We start from the raw sequence: 13,740 nt of genomic DNA on the forward strand, positions 1-13,740 counted from the left end.
CACATTCATTCCGATAGAATCATGTATAAAAAGTAAGTATGGTGGCAAAAAATAAAACTAACTAGGTTAGTGGAGGATAAGATTGCCACAAGATGATGTTCACAACCATGGTTGGTCTGCTAACATGCATTTATGAGCATATATCCTACAGTAAAAAATATTAATAGTACATAAAAATAACATAGTATACTTAGTAACACTGTTTTTAATCAAATAAAAGGTAAAAGCCGTCCCAGCACGACAAGGTGTATGCGGTCAGTTGAGACAAGGTTACTAGAGGTTGAAACCATCTGGGTTAGGGTACACCTTTCAGCTGTGGGAAGGCTTTTATGGGTTGTTACTAAGTACCCTATGTTATTTACATATACTATTACTATTTACTTACTGTAGGGTATTTTCTAATCTTGTTTCTGTCTTGGGTTTTATCTGTTAAATGTTGACAGTGTGAACATGCTCCTATATGCCGAACGTATACCAAATTATACTCTGGCTCATTTCTTTGGTTTCGTTGTATAAACGGGTGTGCATCCCCCTTTTTGAGCTGGCATTTCATATATATATATAGCTTCCCATGTCAAGTGTCTGAATTAGTTGGACTCAGTCTGGTTCTGCCCCCATCAACATTGAGGTCGGTGGACACCCGGAGAGATAATACTAGAGGATAAGAGCATCCCGATTGGGTACTCCTTGTCGCGGTGGGATGGCTTTTATGCTTTTTAATCAAAAACAGTCTTACTAAGTACCCTATGTTTTTTATATGTACTGTTATTACAGGTTATATATTTATTTTGTTTCTGTCTTGAGTTTTGTTAGTTACATGGCCAAAGTGTAAACATGCTCCTGCCATGTAAATACCAACATATATATTTATACCCACCTATACACCAACTTATACTCCAGCTCATTTCTTTGAGATTTGTGATGTGGAATCCGAAAAAAAAATCCACAATGTGTTAATTTGGCCTAAAATCTGGCAGATGTGGATGTAACAAGAAAGCTCTAAAAAAAACTCGGAACCCCATTAAACAAGATCGATGATGTTCTCACCAGTCTTGTTTAGGGGATTCAGAAGCTCCCGATTCATTATATATATATACACAGTATATATTACGAAGCGTGATATGAACATAGAGAGTAGGTCTAATATGTAGGAAGGCAGGTGTATATAATCGAATTGTAAATAATAGGATATTGCTAAAATAGCATTTGCCCTGTGTTAGGTGACCGCAGGGCAAGGAAGTATTGAAGTTGTGGGATTAGCCCACAGGGGGAGGGGCCAGTGACTAGGGAACAGGACTGACTCCATCTTAGAGATAGATAGGGCTTGACTACAGTTGCGTACGGATGTGCGGGTCAAGTTACATACCTAAAAAGCTGCAGTTAGTGGGCAATCTTGTTTATTTCGATGAATGAGATAGTGTGAAGTCCTCCTAATGATTGGAACTGCAGACAAGAAAGCTAAGGGCCAGTAAAGGACATAAGGCTCCAATACTAGAGACAGAGCTAGTGGACGTACTGCAAGACAAGCCTCTGAACTTCCCTGAAAGGTTTCAGCACCAATTCCAATGCAGCAAAGTTCCACCTTTTTGTTACGGAACCTTCTGCTGTGACTGCAAGTAGGGAGCTCCTTGCTGGAACTATCATGACCCTGTTACCCCCTTCTTGTCTAAAGAGGAAAGGGCTTCCTGAGGAAGTGTCTCAGAAGCTCGGACTTGGTCTACCCAAGGGCTCGGGTCTCCTTCTCGACCGTAGTAAGTGTTCCTCCTTGGAGATCCTTCTGAGAAAAATAAAGCAGAGGTGGACCATTAGGTAGGGAATGAAACTTAAGAGACTTTACTGCTGTGTATCTGAAGTTATATGAAGAGAACGTTCATAGGATTTGTGCCCGCTACCTCACGCTTAAAGTTGAATGTGTTGAACTAAAGAAACGTTGAGAAATAACTGTTTGCCTCATTGTTTATCACCACTGCTGGAATGACTTGGTTCACCAGAGACACTTGCAATATGCAGTCGCCCTAAAGTATGACTTGCACCACTCAAACCCACACACCCAAACAGGTCCACTACACCATCACTTACAATATCCCCCACCTTATGAGGATGGACGACGCATCCGAAGACTGAGCCTTGACCATGACTACCGCCCCGCACCACCCTCATAAGCAGTGGAAACGGTCAATAAGTGGTCTAGCCACTATTAATTTCTACACTAGTTTAAAACCACACACTAGTTTTATTATGATGGCGGAGCTGCCGAGGATTTCTACATGACGCCACCTTAGTAAACAAGCGACCTTATTCTTGAGTGGCTTTCCCGGAGGTTTTGCAATCTTTTTTTGCAGTCGCTCTACAGCCAGCATCTTTGTCCTATTCTTTCAACTATAAAGAGAGGTAGTCTTTAATCCTTTCACAACTTTTGATGTATATGTATGTCAAAATGTGTGTTTCTGCCTTTGACCGGGGTCACAGTGGCATATAACAACTTATGATTTTCTCATGCGAGAGTGTGCGGCTCCCGTGCCAGCAGCTGGCGCTGCTCGGGTCCGAGCCATCTGGGGAGGTGGCTCGAGGGTCTCCGGACCCGGAGGTCTCGCAGACACGCCGAATAAATGGGGGGAAGTAGATGTACGGGCTAGGCTGTAATAAGTTTGTGATGCTACCCACGGTGTGTGGTGAGGTGGGACACCACCGCTGCTGTTATGGGGCACCCGGGGGAGATGTTGTGCAGCAAGTTGTTAACCCCTCCGTGGGTAGGGATGGTGGCCCCGGGACCCAGTGGCTCGGTGCAAGGGATGGTGACTGCCGAGGGTGCTGGTGTACTCACTGTTAGTAAAACACACAAGTCTCTGGTAAACCAAGGTGATGGTGGCCGGTGCCGCGGCCGGTTGCGTTCGGGTCCCCCCACCCGGCTGGTGGTCTCTATCCTTTTCCTGCACTGTTTTAAGTAGAAAATGACTTCCCAGTTTGAAACGTAGGAGTCCGCTCCCGGCTGGATGTGGACTAAGGAGCCGTGCCCGCAGACGCTGGCCCGTGGGATCTATGGGCCCTGGCGGTGACCTCTTATCCCTAATCGGTGGGCTGTTGTCTTCTATGAGGGACTATGCGTGGGACAGGACCTCTAGTCCTGGCCTCAATCGGTTAATTAACCAGTTCCACTTGTTTCTGGTCCTGGCTTCAGGGTCTGAGTACCCCCCTTTGTGCTACGGTTTCCAGGTCGGTTCCCCGTGTCGGTACCAGCGGGCTACAACCCTGTCCCAGTCCACCTCGGTTCTGCCGGGCCGTCTTCCTATCTCCTGCTGACGGAGACCACCGTCTGCCTCCTAGCCAGTGGCACCAGGGCTCCTACCCTGGTACCGTTCAACTTGAACTTCACTGCTGGAGCTACTCTTAGCTCCAGCCCACACTCCTCTCCAAACTGAACTTCAGACTGATCTAAACTTGACTGCCTCTTTGCCCACCCTGGGCTGTCTAGACCCCTGGGTGGGTGCGTTCCAACCACCTGGTCACGCCCACTGGTATGTCTATATTTCCCTAAGGGGGGTGACTAGGCTTTCTGGTTGTCTGTGTGTTTCCTAATGAGGGAACGGTGTTGTGCAGGGGCCTAACTGTGACTACCTGGTTTTGCCAGGGCGTCACAAGAGCATCAGATGAGATATGCTAATGTGTCGCCCGAGGATAAGGGGTACTCAGATCCAGGCCACAGGGTCACTTCTGTTGGTATCACGGTGGCGTGACCCGGTCTGTGATCCCAGGCTCCACAGTAAGAAGGGGATTAGGTAAGGGAGATTGTCCGTGATGCCACCCGTGGTGTGCGGTGAGGTAACGGAGCACCGCCGCTACTGGTAAATGGATCCCGGGGATGGTGGTGGGCAGCAAGGTGGTGATTTCCCTCCACGGGTAGGGTGTTGGTGTCCCGGGACCCCGGTGAGGTGGTGCAGGGAGGAGATGGAGACCGTCTGAGAGCTGTGCGCCCGGTTGGACCGGGGGATGTTGTTACTCACAGTTCGCTTTTCAAGGAAATTCACACAGAGTCAGGAATTAACCAGAAATTGCCGGTGTCTGCAGCCTTCGGTGCGGAGGGTGTTTGGGGTCCCACACACAGTACAGCAGGATCCTGGTCTTGTTTTGCAGCCAGACGCTTCTTTCTCCTTCCTCAGTCGGGAACGGGGAGCCCACTCCCCCTGCAGTGATCCGGGTAACCCCTGGATGCCGGCGGGCCACTACCCTGCCCCGGCCACCTCGGGCCCCTTCCTCACACTTCCCTTCCTTATAGCAGCCAGGAGCTATCTCTCCTGGTCTGCCCTCTTCACACTCCAAACTCACTCTGCTCCAGCCCCTCCCCTCCTGCTCTGTTTAGCTCTTACACTGGGGGGGTGGAGGTCTGTCCTGCTACACTGGTGTGGGATCAGGTTACCAAGGAGGAGAATGGCCTGCACTTTGCTGGATGTCTGCAGGCTCTGTGACACCCTGGTTTTGCCAGGGCGTCACACTAATGACACTTGGCTCAAACTCTGCTAGGAGCGTGACCGAGTGTCATTAACTGTTATCTGATTCTCGCGCATGTGAGAATCGGATCCAGGTGAGAAGTTGAAAAGATTAATTTCTCCATCTTCTCTGCTGCCTGTCTGTGCGTATTTCGCTCTGCACTCGGATGTCATCAGTGCAGTCCAATCTTTCACACGCACCCATAGACTTGTATGGGTTTGTTTGATCCGAGATTTGCTGCCAATTGCAGCATGCAGTGAATTTTCTCTCATGCTGATTGGCATTAAAAAAAAATCACAGATCTGCTCTGACTCATTGATTAACATTGGTCAAAGTACACTGCAAGATATTCTCGCTTTGTACTTGTCCAACTTCTACTCTCCTGTAAGCGAGGCCTTTGATTTGGGCTTACATACCAAACCCACATCTTAACCAGTTAACCAGTTATATCCCGCTGTCAATCTCTGACAGCAGGATTTAACACTCAACACCAGGAGGGTGCATCATTCTCGGCTCCCATCGGCATGCCCGTAATGTGATCACGGAGTGCAAATGGGTTGTCATGATAGGCAGAGGTCAGCTGATGACCCTTGTCACTGTCATTATGATTCTCCTGTGAATGGTGGCTGCAAGTATTCACAGGAGATTGTGATTTCTGCTGTACAGAACAGTGCTGATGTTGATGTTGATGCTAATGTTGAAGTTGATACTGATACTGATGTTGATGCTAATGTTGATGCTGATGTTAATGCTGATGCTCATTTTGATATTGATGCTTATGTTGATGCTGAGTTGATATTGATGCTGATGTTAATGTTTATGTTGAAGTTGATGCTGATGCTGATGTTGTTGATGCTGATTTTGATGTTAATGGCAATGCTGATGTTGATGCTGATGTTGATGTTAATGGCAATGCTGATGTTGATGTTGATGTTAATGGCAATGCTGATGTTGATGCTGATGTTGATGTTAATGGCAATGCTGATGTTGATGTTGATGCTGATGTTGATGTTGAAGTTGATGTTGATGTTGAAGTTGATGCTGATGTTGATGCTGATGTTGATGTTAATGGCAATGCTGATGTTGATGTTGATGCTGATGTTGATGCTGTTGAACTGCTCTGTACTGCACAAGAGATCAGATGATGGCAGCTTCAAGTAAATACAGTAAAACATAAAAAACGTTTTTAAAAGTATGAAAATACATCAATGCTTAAATCACCCCCCTTTTGGCCTATTACAAATAAAAGAATTAAATAAATGAATAAAAGTTACAAATATTTGGTATCAGTGCGTTCAGAAATGTCCGATTTTTCAAAATATAAAATAAATTAATCCAATCAGTAAACAGAGTAACAGAGAAAAAAAACAAGACCCAGAATGTTTTCTTGGTTGTTGCAACATTGCAATAAAGTGCGATAAGAGGTGATCAAAACATTGTAACTACCCCCACAATGGTATCGATAAAAATGTCAGCTCTCACAGATTCCGAACAATGAAAATGTAACGGAAAATGGAAACAAAAGCAAAAAAAAATGTACAAATTTCCCAAAAATTGTCACTACTTAGATGCCAAACATGTATAGTTATTTTTATTTGAGTACAGTGGAACCTCGGTTAACGAGTAACCCAGTTTGTATTTCGCTATACGAGCAAAGCTTGCTGTAAGTTTGTAACTCAGTTTACGAGCAAGCTTTGCTGTACAAGCAAATACCGCACACACTTCCGGTTCCATACTTCCACCGCGCTCTAACCCGATCGGGCAGTCCGCACAAACACACACAAACACACACAAACACGCACAAACAAGCCCAAACACGCACAAACACATACAAACACACACATATTATGCTCACCTTACCTTCCGTTCCATCGCCGGCCTCCTGGTTCTTGTAATTCTCTGCTGCAGGATGTGTTTCGGGTAACCATCGCGACGATGGATGAACTTCCGCTGTCAGCCGCTTCTCAAAGGCAGCACGCCGACCAATCAGAGGCATGCGGCTCCTGCCTTTAACGTTAGTGCTCTGGCAGCAGAAGTTCCTCCATCGTTGCGATGGTTACCTGATACACATCCTGTACCAGCAAACTACAAGAACCAGGAGGCCGGCGATGGAACGGAAGGCAAGGTCAGCAAACTAAGTGTGTGTGTGTGTGTGTGTTTGTGTGTGTGTGTGTGTGTATTTGTGTGTGTTTGTGCGTGCGTGGAATGGCACAATAGGGGACCAGGATGGGACATTGAACAAGTTGTGGAACGAATTGTCTGCATTGCAATGATTCCCTATGTATAGACTACATTCCCACATAGAGTTTCTGATGTTGTGTATTTTCATTGCATCAGAAATGCAGCATCTTACAGCTCCAGCAGAGTGGACACCAGTGTCGTTTTTACATTACTTTGCACTATTTTTATGTTGGTTATACGGAGCTTATACTTATTATTTAAACATACTGTTAGGTGGAAAAACAATACGTTTTTGGTGAGTTTTCACTGCATATTTTTGTAAAAACATACCTTTTCACGGTTCACACAGTGCTTTTCTTTACACTGTGTCAGTTGAATTACGGGGCATTTAATGCATCGGCAGCATCAATTTCTCTTGCTTGTACGCTGTTTTATGTGCAATTTTTCCCCGACACATATCAATAAATGTGGAAAATACACAGATAAACAATGCACATTTTTAGTGCTTTTCCGCTAAGAAAATACACAAAAAATGCAATTTAATCACACAAGACTCTATCAATAACGTAAAGTTTTTTTAAAGCCAAATACCAGAAGGTATCAAAAAGTGCAGCATCAAAAATGTGATAAAGAAGCATGTTAAAAAATGTAATGGAAGAGTCAATGGAGCAAAATCCAGCGGAACTAGTTTAATGTCTCGTACTCAAAAATTATTAAAAAATATTTCTTTATTTACCAAATTTTTAAAATTCCATTCCAATTTGTTTAGGCAGAGCAAAAAGAAAAATCTCTGCAATCTTACAACAACAAGGCGTTTTGGTGCCAAAACACACTGTCATTGTAAGATTGTAGATTTTTCTTCTTGCTCTGCCTAAACAAATTGGAATGGAATTTTAAGAATTTGATAAAGAAATTTTTTAATAATTTTTGAGTCTGAGACATAAAAGTGCTTCCGTTGGATTTTGCGCCACTGACTTTTCCATTTTGTGAACACGGGATTCTCTACGCCTTCCATGTGGTTCAGAGGACTCAACGTTCCCACTTATATTTGGACTGGAAAGACACATATACCGGTAAGCTGACAACCCACTTTTTTGGGGGGGTTTTTGTGTGTATTTTTAGAAAAATAAAAGTAACCTAAGTATGTGAGTAGGTGGAGAAATGCTGCAGAAAATCTGCAACATCAAAAACTCACCAGATACTGATTGTGGGAAGGAAGCCTAAAAAGCTTTATCTCGAGAAGCAGCAAATGGCAAGCAAGTAGGAATGTCAAGAAAGGGCAAGTCCCACGATCAGGAATAGCTGAGTTTTGGACGCAAACTGTTTTTGTTGCATCCAAAACGCTGCATTGTACAGTATAAGCACAGTGGATGGTATTTATAGAAATCTCCTGCCCACTGTGTTTGTTTTTTCCACAGTGTAAACTGACTTGCGGTGCGGCTTCCCGTCCTGTCAATTTGTGCTGCGGAGACACGAGTGGTCTTAGCTGGAGAACACAACAAAAGTCCGCGGCGGCCCGAACCCTGAACATGGGCACGGTCTCCTGTGGACAACACCTCCGGAAGAGAAGACACCGCGTCTAGAACGCAACATGTCTAAATTATGGGTACGTACCAAGGATTTTGCAGCGTTTTGGCTTCTTAAAGATCACTATTCATAAAAATTATTTATTTTTTATGGTAGACATATACAGTACGTAGAGGTATAAAACAGTGAAGCAAAAGTGAACATGTCCTACAAGTTTCTTCATAGTGATATTAAAGCATAAGGAGACGAGGTTATATAAAGGATCCACTCTCCTGGTAAAAGTGAAGAAAAATAATTAGGATCTCCTTGTAGTTGTGGTGTTTGGTGCAGGTTGGGCCCCATTGTGACCGGTTGCCCACCTGGTGGGCCATTCCCACTGCACTTCCTCACAATAACACATGCTCTGCGTGATACACAAGTTGTCAGTCTCTCCGACAGAAACTGTCTATGAAGGACTTTACATTTCCAGGGGCTTCTTCTGGGACTTTTTGTCTCTGGAGCACTATCTAATTCTCATCCACTTCCCCTCTGTTCCCCCAGCAGTCACAGCAGATCTGTTCTACCTTTCGTCACCTAAGAGCACTTTGATCCTAAAATTGTTGGGATTTCCTCCCCCTGCTGCTTGTTTGTTCTGTCTGTTGTCATTGAACTGGTTAAGGCTTTGTTTGTTTGTTTTTCTTTGAATGGCTCTTAATGGATTAAAACTTAAGAAGATTTCCCCAAATAAGCTAGTGCCTGTTAGAAATGCAGTCGCACTTTGTAACCTAAATTAGAGCTAAGTATAAGCACTCCAGCCGATCCCACCCTACATAAACCTCTATTACCCTGTCTGGAGGGCGAACAACTGACTTTACAAACTTGTGTATGTCATCCGCAAACTCATAAAGTGCGGAAAAGGGAAGGATCACATAAGAAGCCAATATATTGACATGGCTGATGATGTCGTTGCAAAATTAATGACATTTCAGAAAGAACATTTAGATTATGTGCCACTGCCCACATGGAGGTTTTTTTGTATTTTTATCATGCATTTTTAGATTTTGCTGGGATGATTTTTCCTTGCCTTTATTGACTAAAAGAAGCAAGGAAAAATCATCCCAGCAAAGTCTATGAGAATCTTGACTCGCTGTGCCCACGTTGCTTCTTTTTGCCTTGCAGATTTTGTTGCTGAAAAAAGAAGCAGTTTTAGGCCTGCGCCACACATCCGTGCCTCCGGCACGTGTTTGTCATTTTTTACACGTACCGGCGGCACGGAGACACTTTAACCAATGCTACCCTATTGTAGCAGGCACACACACGTAAAACCACACGGAACGTGTGTCCATGTGCGTTTGTACGTGTGTGCGATTTTCAAAGCGCTGACATGTCAGTGTTTTCTCCGGCAGCACGGGTGTCACACGGCCCGCACCCGTACTACACGGGTGTAGTGTGGATGCGGTCCCGTGTGACACGCGTCGGAGAAAACACACATGTCAGTGAAAAAAAAAAAAAACATTAACTCACCTTCTCCAGCCCTCCTGTCTCTGCCGCTGCTGCCTCTTGCTGCCGACCGCCGCTCATTATTCTCATTGAATATTCACTTCACTGCCTGGCAGCAGCAGCAGCGGGAGACGGGAGGGCTGGAGACCGAGGATCAGCACCATGGACAGCACCGCAGACGTCAGGAAGGACCAGGTGAGTATAATAATTACCGGTTCTACGTGTGCTATCGCGGATAGCACACGTAGAACACACGTGTCACGCACGTACCAGAGACACGTACTTACCTGCACGCAACACGCAGGGAAAATACGTGTCTCTCGGCACGTGCGTGAAATTCACGTGAGTTTGGCAGAGGCCTTAGAAGCATTATGTCAACTGTTTCTGCATTTATTTCCTGTGTTTCTATAATCCACTGCAATGCTTTATTACTACAGGGGATTATATTGCAGCATTTCGCCGCACACAATGTGCATACAGCATGGTGTGTGAGGCTCTCCGTAGCTCAGTAACCCAGGGTTCCTATGCCAGCGAACTGGACCCTGTGATTGCATTCCAGGGACCTGATTGCCAACTGCCTTTTGAATACTGCAATCACACTGATCAGGGGGTTAAACTGCTGGGAGCGGCGCGGGGATGACTCCGGGCAGTGAAAGACAAGTACATCAACCGGAGACTTGCCAGCAATCACGGGAGTACAGTGCTATTTGAATTTTTGAATGCAAAATTAGCTGGAATCATTAGCAGATGCCATGTCCCGCTTGAAGAACACCTGCTGTGCCTAAACAGTGGAGCTTCCCCACAAGTGACCCCATTTTATATACTAGACAACTCAGGGAATATATCTAGATGATTGGTGAGCACCTTGAACCCCCAGGTGCTTCATAGAATTTTATAATGTTGAGTATTGAAAATTAAACAATACATTTTTAAGAAAAATGTTGCTTTAACCTCACATTTTTTATTTTCACAAGTGTAACAGGAAAAAATGGACCATCAAATTTGTTGTGCAATTACTCCTGATAGAGCTGATACCCCATATGTGGTCAAAAACTACTTTTGAGGCACAATGCAAGTGATGAAATGAAGGAGCACCATATTTGAGTTCAGATTTATTTGGAATGCTTTGTGGGTGCATTGTCACATTGGCAAAGCCCCAGAGGTGCCTAAACAGTGAAGCTCCCCAAAAGTGACCCCCATTTTGGAAACTAAACACCACAAGAAATTTATCTAGATGTTTGGTGAGCACCTTGAACTCCCAAGTGCTTCACAGAATTGTAGAACGTTGAGCCTTGAAAATGAAAAAAATAATTTTTAACCACAGAAATGTTACTTTAACCCCAAATTTTTCAAATTCACAAGAATAAGAGGAGATAATGGACCATACAATATTTTGTGCAATTTTTCCTGAGTATGCCAATTCACCAAACTGAAGAAGGGAAGGAGCGCCATATTTTAGTTGGAATGGTGTTCGTGTGTCAAGTCACATTGCCAGAGACCCTGAGGTTCCAGAACACAAGAAACCCCTCACAATTGACCTTATTTTACAAACTACACCCCTCAATGAACTCATCCAGAGGTGCAGTAAGACTATTGACACTACAAGTGTGTAAAAAAAAAACCATAAAGAAATTCCTATATTAAAAATATCAATTTTTATTAGTCATTTTCTAAAAAACTGTCAGTGCAGTCAAAAGAGGAATAGCCACTTAAAAGTGGTTGGGCGGGTGAATGGGAGACACGTGCGCCAGATGTCGATATTGAGGATATAGGCAGGGGAGGGGGGCCTATCCTAGCCCTATGAGTTTCCCCTACCTACCAGCGGAGTGTAAACACCCTAACACTCGGTGCCCCCGCTCCTCGGCGGCTGTCCCTTACTGTCCCTCCAACCATAAAACCACCATCACCAAATAGTGTACGTGAAAAAACAGTGCAGGTCGAAAACCTAAAAAAGTCTGGTATGCAGTTTTGTTAATACATATGAAATCAAGTAGTTCCCCTATCAGGGTGAACCATAATCAAAATAGTTCCCTTAAGGATGACCAAAGGTACTCTCATTCCAGAGGACACAAGCCTAAATAGTCTGGGTAACCACTCTATATTGTTAATACATGTCAGGTCAACATATATATGTAATCAAGTAGTTCCCCTATGAGGGTGAACCATAATCACAATAATTCCCTTGAGGATGATCAGAAGATACTCCCATCCCAGAGGACACAAGCCTGAATAGTCAGGGTAACCACTCTCTATTGTAAATACATATCAGGTCAAGTAGTTTCCCTCTCAAGGTAAACCCAAATTGCACTAATTTCCTTCAGGGTAAACAGGCTGTACTTCCATCCTACAGGACATGTAAATACAACTGCACACCAATCTCAGGTAAAATATTTGACATTTTGGAATGATTAAAGTACTTATTATATCCCTTGTCAGGTTATATCATAATATTTATCTCACAATGATTAAAGTACTTATCATGTCACTTAGCATATCATCTCAGCATATCTCAACGCGTTTCTCCCTCAGGATGTCTGGGGGTTCATCAGGAGATTTTCAATCAGAGGCATTTAGGCATTACCTCTGATACCACTAATGAGCTAGGACCCAGATTCTTGTGGTCCAGAGTGGCGTTACCAGGCACAGCAACCGTTCCTCCATTGTGAGATCGGCTTTACAGATTGAAAATCTCCTGATGAACCCCCAGACATCCTGAGGGAGAAACGCGTTGAGATATGCTGAGATGATATGCTAAGTGACATGATAAGTACTTTAATCATTGTGAGATAAATATTATGATATAACCTGACAAGGGATATAATAAGTACTTTAATCATTCCAAAATGTCAAATATTTTACCTGAGATTGGTGTGCAGTTGTATTTACATGTCCTGTAAGATGGAAGTACAGCCTGTTTACCCTGAAGGAAATTAGTGCAATTTGGGTTTACCTTGAGAGGGAAACTACTTGACCTGATATGTATTTACAATAGAGAGTGGTTACCCTGACTATTCAGGCTTGTGTCCTCTGGGATGGGAGTATCTTCTGATCATCCTCAAGGGAATTATTGTGATTATGGTTCACCCTCATAGGGGAACTACTTGATTACATATATATGTTGACCTGACATGTATTAACAATATAGAGTGGTTACCCAGACTATTTAGGCTTGTGTCCTCTGGAATGAGAGTACCTTTGGTCATCCTTAAGGGAACTATTGTGATTATGGTTCACCCTGATAGGGGAACTACTTGATTTCATATGTATTAACAAAACTGCATACCAGACTTTTTTAGGTTTTCGACCTGCACTGTTTTTTCACGTACACTATTTGGTGATGGTGGTTTTATGGTTGGAGGGACAGTAAGGGACAGCCGCCGAGGAGCGGGGGCACCGAGTGTTAGGGTGTTTACACTCCGCTGGTAGGTAGGGGAAACTCATAAGGCTAGGATAGGCCCCCCCTCCCCTGCCTATATCCTCAATATCGACATCTGGCGCACGTGTCTCCCATTCACCCGCCCAACCACTTTTAAGTGGCTATTCCTCTTTTGACTGCACTGACAGTTTTTTAGAAAATGACTAATAAAAATTGATATTTTTAATATAGGAATTTCTTTATGGTTTTTTTGATAATTGGGTTCCTCCCTTTATTTAGAATTTGAGGTATAAATTCACTACAAGTGTGTAACAAGATGTTATACTACATGGCAGTGAAGAAAACATTCATTACATTTTTACAAATGAAATGTTGTTTTAACCCCAGATTTCCAGTTTTTACAAGAGGGATAGGTAAAAGAGGCAACATAATATGTTACACAATTTCTCCTGAATGTGACAATACCCCACATGTGACCATACAGAACTGTATGGACGCACCGCAGGGCTCAGGAGAGAAGGAGCGCCATTTGATTTTTGGAGCACAGATTTTCCAAGAACAGTTTTCAGAAACTATTTGCAAGAGCCCCTAAAGCCAGAACAACAGAAATCCCCTCAAGTGCCCAAATATTGGATATTACACCCCTCTGGGAATTCATCTCATTGTGACAATTTAAACACCCATAGTGCCAA

Source organism: Anomaloglossus baeobatrachus, chromosome 12 (assembly GCF_048569485.1).
Source record: "Anomaloglossus baeobatrachus isolate aAnoBae1 chromosome 12, aAnoBae1.hap1, whole genome shotgun sequence".
NCBI classification, from domain to species: domain Eukaryota; kingdom Metazoa; phylum Chordata; class Amphibia; order Anura; family Aromobatidae; genus Anomaloglossus; species Anomaloglossus baeobatrachus.